Source organism: Aythya fuligula, chromosome 5 (assembly GCF_009819795.1).
Source record: "Aythya fuligula isolate bAytFul2 chromosome 5, bAytFul2.pri, whole genome shotgun sequence".
Classification (NCBI taxonomy): domain Eukaryota; kingdom Metazoa; phylum Chordata; class Aves; order Anseriformes; family Anatidae; genus Aythya; species Aythya fuligula.
This window is the reverse complement of record NC_045563.1, coordinates 61797305-61807984: the sequence shown is the minus strand read 5'-3', so window position 1 is coordinate 61807984 and position 10680 is coordinate 61797305.

Sequence of the window (10680 nt, the reverse complement as noted above, 5' to 3'; positions counted from 1 at the left end):
CTTCTACCATCATGCAACTTACCAAGTCCAGAGGCCCAAAGCTCTGTGCATTCCTCTTTGCCCAGTTTCATTAACTACAAACATTTTTTAAATGACAGACACAGTTTATGGGAGCCGGTGCCTGCTCCGTGGGCCCTGTCCATCCAGCTGACCAGGACTCCAGCAGGGACAAGCTGCAGAAGCACCATGACGCACCCTCCCACCTTCCCTGAGGAATAATAAACCCAGCCTTACTATCTGAGTCTGCGGGACGCTGTAAATGAGGTGAGCAACACTAATCCTGCTTTATGGGCAGGAACATTTGTTTCTTGCCCAGGGTTGCAAGCTTCCCCCGAGGAAGAAGCAAATCACACTAATTGGACTTTGACGAGCAAGGCTCCTACAACTCACTGTACCTGAGTGCTACCTCCACAAAATCTGGCAGGAACTTTGTGCTTTCAGTAAAACCCCACGGGTCACAGCAGTAATTCCACAGGAGCTCCCAGGTGAGGCAGGCCCCTGCTCGCCTTGGGGAAGTGCCCACACATCTCCCTTATTCTTATACACTTATTCTCCTCATGTCTCCCAGGCTTGGGGCAGAGCTGGGAGCTCTGGTGATACCACAGGACACGCAGCTCATTAAACGGGGGGAAATTTGTACAAAACACTGAGCAGACCGTGCCTGCTGCCGCTGCGTCCCCCGCTCTGCTGAGCAGCAGGGGAGCAGCAAGAGTCTGCAGGGAGAATTTCTTTGCATGTCAGCCACCCAGCCTGAGAGTAACGTGCTCGCAGCATCGAGAAAGACATCATCATCTGCAAGACAGGACAGCCCCTGCCTACGTGGGAGCGCTGCTAAATCACAAGGAGCTCTCACCGCTACCAAAGTGCAGTTCTGCCAACAGAAAGTTCCCCCAAACATTTTTTTTTTCCCTGTCATTTCTCAGCGAGACCAAAGATGAGGCAGCGATCGCGCTCCAAATGCAAACAGCAACAGCCAGGGGGGCAGACAAAAAGGGTTGCTCCCTCCTCCCGTCATTGGCCTGGGCATGAGGGGGCTGTGGGAGGACAGTGCTGATGTGCAAGAACAACTCTGCACCATTTTTCAGCAAGGGAAGACCGTGAGGAAAACAAGCCTTTCATTTCTCAGCCTCCCCGAACAGACAGCTGAAAAATATATTTATTACACAGACATGGGTTGATGGAGCTCGGATCTGTTGCAAAAAAAAAATCCTAATCTGGGAACTAGCCAGCTAGAAGCCGTGCTGGAGGCTGAAATCCTGCATTTCTCCCTCAGATGCAGTGCAAAGCCCCAACAGGGCAGACAAACAAGTGCAGCCTTCCCAGTGCAACAGTAAAATAGTAATCCGAGACTTCTTTGTCACGGTAATGAAGACTGAAAATGGGAGAAAGAGATCTCAGGCAGTAATCAGGGTGACAGCACCGGGATAAAGCGTCCAAGAGGAGTTCTCGTGCCATTTCTGGTTGGTTTATTGTAGGGTTAAGATACCCTGACTGCAGCCAACTTGGCTGGCATGGGATAGCTCTGAGCACAACAGGGCACTGACACTGCTGTTACTGAGGACATGGCATCAGACGAGAAACATCCTCTGTGGGGGAGAAGCCACGCATCACATCACGGCTTGTTGTATAACTCAGCTGTGCACACACAGAAGCGTGCACGTGGTTTTAAAGGTACCGTCCCCACTGCCACCGCGGAGTGCACCTGAACATACATTTTGGGGAGGCGACGCACAGAAATGCACAGAAAACAAGTGAAACTCCCTGGATGCACGCATAAACCATACAAGCCCACACAGCCGGGGAGCGTGGGCGATGCTGAGGGTGTGTTTAAGCAAGGAAAACCACTTCCAAAAGGTTATTTCTTCACAGTCTTTTGGTGGCTTGTGGTAGTGATTCAGTCAGATGCTAATAGTGCAGCTGACTGTATTTCAGGTGTACCAGTTGCACAAACAGAAAGAAAAAAGAAAAAAAGAAAAAAATAAGAGCATGAAGTTTGTAGTTTGTACCTTTTTTTTTTTTTTTTTTTTTTTTTTTAATCTGGGCTCGAAGAAGCTGTCAATCACAGCTGTGAATCACATAAAGGCAAAACTAACGGTACAATAATTTTCCATTACACATTTCCCAGAGGAGGAGATGCAGTTGCATCTTGATATGAAGCACAGAGCGAATATTTCACCTGTCTCACCGTCGCAGCCACTTCAGCCCTTTGAACTCTGCGTTATGGACTGCTTGCAGCATTCCTGACAGCCTTGGTTGGAAAACACCACTTTTTATCCACTGTCAGGGTCCCTGGCCCCTTCCCTTCCCAATTGTTTGTTCAGATTCACACAAATGTCTGGGTGCCAGCTCTGAACTCAGTTCCTAGAGACCACCTTTCTGCATGGCTCAGCACCTGCTGGGTTGATCACCGCACATAAACTGAACTGCTCAGGGAAGAGAGAAATGCTCAGCCCCTGTTGCACGGGGCTGGTAATAGCCCCGGTCCTGCCAAAGCAGAGGGAGGGAAAAACACCCCAATTTCCAGACAAACACCTCCCAACCAGCAGCGAATGCCACTGAAGTGGCTGTCAGACTGTAAAAGCAGCACCAGCAAAGGTTTATGCTTTCCTCAAGAGGGCTCTCCGCCGTGGTCAGTATAAACATCTTGCCAGTATTTCCAATATCAGGCAGGAAGAAAAGGGAAAAACACAACAACCAAACAAGCAAAACCACCAGCAGCACCAAGAAACAGCCAAACAAAGCAAATCGAGAGAGACGGTACCTGTTGTAACTCCATCTGCTGTACGACATGGTCCTGTTGCTGCCGACTCCATCCATCTCGGGCTCGGCTACTGCCCTTCCAGCATCCCTCGCCCACCGCAGGCGCCGGCTGCTGCCCTCGGAAAGCAAACACCTGCCTGAGGATGAGGATGAGGACGGGCCCCCACGGGCGGCTGCCTCCGGCCTTGCACCGCGGGGCCACGGCTCCGCGGGGGCTCTGCGGCGAGCCGCAGGTGCACGGAGCAAACCACTGCCCGCACAGGGGAGGGACACGGGGAGCTCCTGGGGGTCTCTGCCCACGGGCAGGATGCTCTGAGCTGCCCAGCAGGCACAAAGGCGCTCAGGTAATAAAGGCGAGCAGCAGCTCTAAGCTGCTTAAGAGATATTCGGCGAAGCTGCGCTTGGGAGCAGCAGCTTGCACGCCTCCTGCTCCAGCACACGCTTTTTTTTTTTTTTTTTTTTTTAATTTATTTATTCTGGTTGCCACAGATACGGGTCCACCGCTCTGACATCAGCCATCTCCCACCCCACAGCGGGTCCCTGGGTCTCTCCAACACGATTGTTCAGGCAGGCAATAATTAAACCCTCGGCGTGCAGAGGCAGCGCTGGGATGGCCGCAGCCAGCCAGCTCTGCAGGGTTGCCTCCTCTCCTCTCCTCTCCTGTAATTGCCGTATCTGTTAAAATGTGCTGTATTGAACAGGGATCAGCAAGGCCCCAGTTTCTGGCTGCACACGATTTATTGCCATGTGGAAACCAGGCACGGGCTGTGCTTTTTCACGCACCGAAGTCCCTGCCTCAGGACTCGCTGCACTTCAGGGTGAGCGGCACGGGGAGCAAACCCCATCCACTGGTACCCGCTGTGCTGGGAGCCACAGCAGAGGGGGCAGCAAGGACCACTGCGTGGTCGTCTCCAGTGGCCAAGGATTTTACCTTCTTTCTCCTCTGAATCACAACACCCACTTTCACACCCATTTTGTGTGCTCCATGCTGTTTCATGTGGTCTGGATACCATCATTTTGCATTTTGCTATTCAGGGTCTTGCAGCCTGTTTCAGCAGCTGATCTGGGAACCCAGAAGTAAAGGGGACCACCTCTGGTGTTATAAACACCCAAGTCCAATTCCGGAGAACACCTGAACATCAACACTTTTATTTCCAGTCTTTATTTTGGGAGGGTGAATTGGCCACACCCATAATCCCTTCACGGCAGGATAGGCAGAAGCAGCCTAAGAGTTGTTCGTGCTCCAGTTTTAATCCCTATCAAATGTTTGCTGCGTGTTCTTTGGCAGCCAACAGCAAGGAATTCCCCGTTTTCAGCACCTGCTCCCCGCTCTCAGACAGTGCAGAAGGGGTCCCCTGCTCCGTGCCCACGGCGGTAAGGAGGATACATCCATGCCACAGCCTCAGGACGTGCTGCCCTGCCAGCAGGAGCCCCCAGCTGTGGGCTGAGCCCAAACACTGCTCCTTGCACCTGCCCATGTCCCGTGAGCCCCTAACCACGTCTGTCAACAGATGGATGTCCCACGCAGGTCGCACGTTTCCATTATCTGCTACCAGCGTTGGAAGTGGGCAATCTGAAAACTGACCATTTGCTTTGCCCTTAAACCACTCAGCCCAACCAGCACCTTCCACAGTGGAGCAGCTGCAAACCATCCCGACTGGCTCCTGCCTCCCAGGACATCCCATGCCTGGCATCCTCCACCAGAAACAAACCCTCTGAGGCGCTCTCATGCCTGGAGGTGGCTGCGCCACGCTGCTTTCGGACACGAGGCCTCGTGTCTGCCATCTGACCGAACAACCTGCACTACCGGCAGCACTGCTATAAACATCTCTAAAACAGCTTTGATGGGAAAGCCAGCGCCCTGGTAAGCACGTGCAAAGAGCAGACACAAATTAGGCCCGCTTTGACTCAGGCAGCTGAGTCCAGAGGATCTGGAATATTGGGCCTGAGCTATTGCAATGCCACAGAAATTAGACTGGCTCCAGAGCTGCAGCAGCCAGTCAGTGTCCCTGCATTTTCATGCTGGTGTATACCAAGCTGCAAATGAGTGGAAAAGTACCTGCTGAGTCACCAGATGATGCGTAACATTTTTAACAATGGAAAGTCAAAAAAAACCAGCACAGAACAGCTTCAGGTTAGGCATCCCTGAAACAACACGAGGCCTAAGTGTACATTTCAGGCACCCCCTGACAGCACATTTTCCAGCAGGACCTCGTGTTCAGCTTCCTTCATTCAGGACGGTGCCTGGGTTTCCACCCAAGCGCACCCAGGGCTGCTGCCTGGGTTTCAGCATGCCACCAAGCGAGGGCCCTACAGCAGGTAAGCTGAGCCTGAGGGCTGCCCCTCCTGACGGGTTCAGGAGCTGAAAGCTTCAGTCATTCGTGGGCACTGCTCCTTGTGCCTGCAACCCAGTGTTTTACAGTGTGGAAATAGGCAGGAGGAATGCTGCTGCTTTGCTGTTCTACGTGCCCTTGTGCTCCTCTGCAAAACAAAGCTCATAAAATTTGGCTTAGTGATTTTCTCTGAAAGTAGGGTACTTACACCCATAAGAGCTTCAAACCAGTGTATCCATCATAGCTCTGTATTTAATCCTCCTTTCAAAGGATAATACTGCTTCTAAAAATTCCCTGTTAGAGTCGTTACAATTTTAGTTTGCTCCCAGTGTAATAAACAACTTCATATGTCAGTCTCCAAGCACTCTGCAAAGGAGTCAGCATCATCACCTACACCTCACAGAACAGGAATCAGAGCACGAGCTCCCCACAGCCACCAAGAAACAAGGAGCAGACGCACATAGTGATGAAGGCCTCCCTGTGCATTGCAATGCCTCCAAGCCCTGCACAGGCACAGAACACTGGCCCTGCGATCATCTCTTGTCTGGAAGTGTTTGGAAACACGTCCCTGTTTTAGCTGGCTGTGCAACCCACGCTTGTTTCAAAGTCCCTCTTTTGAGGCTTTGCTACCAGCCACACTGCTGCTACTCGATCGGCCGGTGCTGCACTCACAAACAGCTCCTTCTTTTTTCCTTGTAAGCGATTAACAACATTATATTTGCTGTATGTGCTATATGCATGCTATTTTAACTCTATAGGAAAATACCGCAATTACTAAACCAGAAAAACTCTGTAATAACACGGATGCTGATCTTTGTTTTTCAGCAGACTGTGGACTCCTCACAGAGCACATTATGAGAGAATTGCATGCTGCTTTTGTCCATTTGTGCAATTCTAATCACTACAGCAACCTCTTGCTAGCTTTTTAGCCCTGTTCTCCCCCCGCTCCTCCCTGCAATATTGGCTGATTTCTCATATTTACAGGAATTGTCATATGTCAAACTCAAGATTGTGCCTATGGACAGCTATAGCGGCCTTCAGCAAATCATTGCTTTCTTAATACAGATCGGAAGTGAAATAAAAAAAAATTGTTTGGGCCACTTGGAGCGTTCCTTGGGCTTAATCAAGGCACGGAGGCGGGCTCTGGTTAGGAAGGCTGACCTAGAGGCTGCAGCCACTGACGGCAGAGCCACCAGAACTGGGCAGCAAAGCCACTCCTCAGCCATGCAAGGACAGGGAGATTTCCCGTTAGAGCCCGTCCTGCTGGACAGCACTGCTGCTGGCACCTCCCTCCAGCATGGCTTTGCCACGAAAACTTTCCCTACCTTTTGGGTCTCCCGCCGAAGCTCACCAGACGGTGAGCGAAGTGTGGTATCTTCCAGCCCTTCCTGAAGGGACGTCCCAGGCTGACTGCTCTGTCGCTGACCACCACCATGATGGCAAAGTGCGAGCCCAACACGACAAGGAAAGGACCCAGGAGAGGCTAGGAGTCACTAGCACAACAATACTGGAGGCAACCCATGCTACACCCAACCACAGCCCTTCCAAAAGTCATCTCCTATTGCTCAGAGACCCTAATATTGCTTTAATAAATGTAACACCAGTGTGCTATTAGGGAAAACAACACTCTGCTTGTCTGCATCTTGGAGTTCAGTTGGAGCTGCAAACCAGTGAGTGATAAGGGAGGAATAACTTTAGAAGTCACCTAAAAAAAAGTCAATCACCACATTTAATCAGAATTAGCACTGAGGCCAAACCTCTCCAGCTCTCGTCTCTATTCAGTAAGTGTACCACTTGTTAAATCACAATATTCACACCACTGTTTTTTTGTTTGTTTGTTTGTTTGTTTTTTAAAGTAAACTTTCCCATTCACTGCCAGTGCAAAAATCCTGGTGTGTTTTCCCACATAAAAAGAACCTGGGCGGGGAGCGATGCAGAAAGAAAAAAAAAAACAACTAGAAACAAATTAGCTCGATTCCAGTCCCCATCTGCTGGAGGATTTTTATATTACATTCATTCCTGGGGACCAACACCCTGGTTATCTGTGAATGCTGTTTCTAGCTTCCCTTCCAAAAAATTACACCAGATACTGCCCCCGCTGCTGTGACTGAGCTCCAAATAGGAGGCGAATGAGCACCCACAGCATCAAGCAGCGAGTTTAAGACTGAAAGACGGGTTGTGGGTAAGGGATGGTGTCAGCTCTGCGAGATGCTGAGCCAGACACCCACCGACCCCTGCATCCCGTAGGAATGACGGCATCGGGCCCCGAGCAGAACTGCGTCCTGCAGCCAAAAGGTGTCGGCATTTCCACCCTGCATTACCCATCTCGCTCCCCTTGCTGTTCCTCCAGGGCTTCTGCAGGCTTCGTGACTCAGCAGCGAGCTGTTAATGCTGCCTTTGGTCATGTTTCTGCAGGCAGCTGCTGATGCTCCTGCAGGTTTCTGTAACTCCTGCGGACGGGAGGCAAAAAAGAGAGCAAGGCGGGCCTGTCTGCAAGGCAATGCTCTGACAGGGACACCCTCTGGCTGGCTCCTAATACTGGGATTTTTAAGCAACTCTGCATCCTGCTAGAGAAGTAACTCGGTACCAGGAGCACTAAAGCATGGTTCCTGCTCAGCCTTTTTAGGTCAGGATGCGAAACAAACCAACCAACCACAACAAAAATACCCCATTTACCCTTTTAAAATGAATTTACAAAGCTTAAAAAGGCAAAAGTCAACATTGGTTAAGCGTCAGCAGCAGCCCATGCTAAGGGAGTGCTCTGCGCTGAGTGGGAAGCGGGTGTCTGGGCTCCGTTTGCACATCCAGAGCCCTCCAAAGACATCGGAGATGACAGTCAAAGCAGAGCAGCTCCTGGCAGCAGGATGAGGAACCAGATCAGCAATGGCAGAGCCCAGCTCTTGGGACCTGACAGGGAAAGATGCCTTGCCAGACTTCTTGTAAAACTAACAGAAAAGGGAATTAGACCCTGGCAGATGCTGACAGCATCATGAAGCTGGCCATTGTGAGGAGGATTTGATGATCTAAGTTGGTTAAGGGAAAGATAAACAGGATAGGTCTAACTTCCTTTTAATTGTATTAAAAAAAAGGATCAAGAAGTTAAGAAGTTCATAAAGACAACTGCACTGGCGAGGTGAGCAGCTTCAGTGCCTTTTAAAATGAAACAAAAAACCAAAGGTGGAGGAGTTCCGAGAAGCAATGACAGACAGACATGTTTTACAGGTGGTATGAGAGGTATTAAAGCACAGATGTTTTGAGTGAAAACACAAAGTCTTGCAGCAGAAAGGAAAAAAAAACACCCAAATTTTGTTTCACTTTCAAGGGTCTGCATTCAAAAGATTTCCCCACTCAAGGTGTCACACCTAGCACCTAGATAAGGGACAGCATTTACTTCCTCCTAACAGCAAGCTTCATTTAGATCTCTTATTTAGCCGAGCAGTGGGTGTTTATGCATAACTTTCTGACTGCAAACTGTACACGCAGGTAACGATGGGCTCCTGTATTCCGATACAGCTGACGACTATGAAAGTTTGGCAAACTACACAGAAATTAAGAATTTGTACGCTATTTTAAGCTGCCTTTACTGTTTTAGATCATAAACATCCTTCTTTTCACGTGAATTCCTTCAGAACAACTCCTTTATAAATCATATTTTTTTTTCCCTAGTTACCAAAAAAAAAAAACAGATTTTAGAGTTTACGGAACAAAATACTCTGAAACAGCAGCGGCGCACAGCCCTGTTTAGCCACGCACTGACCGCTTCGTTCTGTTTCTTGTATTTCGTGTTCTGCTTGCAATAACTTTAACTCAGTCCCAGCACGAAGACGGCACTCGCAGCCCTGCAGTCAGCTGCACGCCCACCCCAGGCGACACCCTGTGGTTCCCGAGGGTGGTTTCAAGCAGTGCTGGCACCTGGGGGATCCCTCCAGCCCCACGCTGCCCCAGATGAGCTCTGCCGAGCTTCCCAAGCACCTTCACCACACAAAGGGAGCTGACCGCTTGCTCCTGGGTCGCTTTCCACAGTGGGGACGAACGTGTTTGTGTAGCAGGCTGGACGCATGGCCCAGGATAGGTCTCAAAGCATTACGTTACCAAATGCTCTTCAAGGAACGTAAGCTATTCATATCACTGCAGTGAGCTCACTTTTACGTGTCACGAGAAACGTGGGACATGTTCAGAGGAGCATTTGTACCCTGCTGTTGCTCTTCAGCAGTCAGGTTGAGCTGAGATTAAAGCTTTCTCAGGTACAAATTAATTCATGCCCAGGACCTCAGAGGTGAGAATCTAAAAGGTGTTCTCCTTGCCTCTACTTGCATTTCAGGTGCCTGTACTTTGCCACGTTGATTTGCCATGCCCTCTCTATACTACGTTGTCAGAGGCATTTTTAAAGAATGCAGTAATTTATGGAGTGCAGACGACTAATTAACGAGTAGCAAATGCTGTGTGTAGCCTACTACGCTTCACAGGCCCCAGTTTAAGTAGCTGCACAGATCAGTACTTGCTTTCCAGCAGCAAGATGCATTTAGTTCTGCTTGCTGGCTGGCTCAGGAACATCACTAATTACATTACATACATTAATCCAATTTAGCTTTTGCATGGGACATCATCTGCCCCTTATGTTCAATCCACAAAAAAATCTCTCAAAACTCTCCAAAGTAATTGTGGTCTTACTGTAACAGTCCAGCACGGCTACAGCATGCACTCCCAGTGCTGTTTTCGGGTATGACGCTCTCCCTGCAGCTTAATCCGTTGCCTCCTCAACATCTGCTGCTGCTCACTTGGAGCTCTTTATCCTCCCAGCTGAAGGCTACTCCGACAGCCCCACCGATCCTCATTCCTGCACCTGATCGGGTTGTCTTCCTCACCTTCCGTGTATTACCACTACTAGACTGCCACACGGTTTTAAGGAAAAAGTCACTTCCTTTCAGTCAGTTATTTCCACGGTTGGAGTACCAAGAGAAGATGTAAATATCCCGAACATTCACACGTTTTCTGGCCTAGCACCGTGGGTAACCAACTACCACAACTTAGGCCTCAATCAAGCGAACAAATGCTGCACGAGCGAACAAGCTGCTTAGCAGATTCCTGAGCTTTTCCAGGCAACAAACTTCAAACAATACGTCCAGATAACTTCTGGCAGCGCTTCGTCTGGTGACTGACACTGAGAGTCTTGTTTGAGATAAGCCCATTAAAGCCCTGTAACCAGATTACGTGGGAACTCCAGCCAGCGATGGCCGCAGCTACGCCACAGGTGAGGTGGTGCTGCACAAGCTGATGGCAGCAGAGAGCTGAGCTCGCAATTTTGTTTGAATCCAGGGAGACTGGGAGAGAGGGAGAGCACTGCCACCTGCATTGCACCTCGTGTCCTGCACATGGCAGGATAGGGCAAACCTATGAGTGAAGAAACGAAAGCAAAACAACATTGACAGGAGGATCAGGTCCTCGAATCTCCCTGAGGTCACGTTTAGGGATTTCCCTGCGTGTTCCTCTCCTGCAGAAGCCTTGAGAACACGTGCAGGGGAATACACTCTATTCATTAATAAGCTTGAAGCAGATTTCCATGGCAGCACCCAGTGGTCCCACTTGT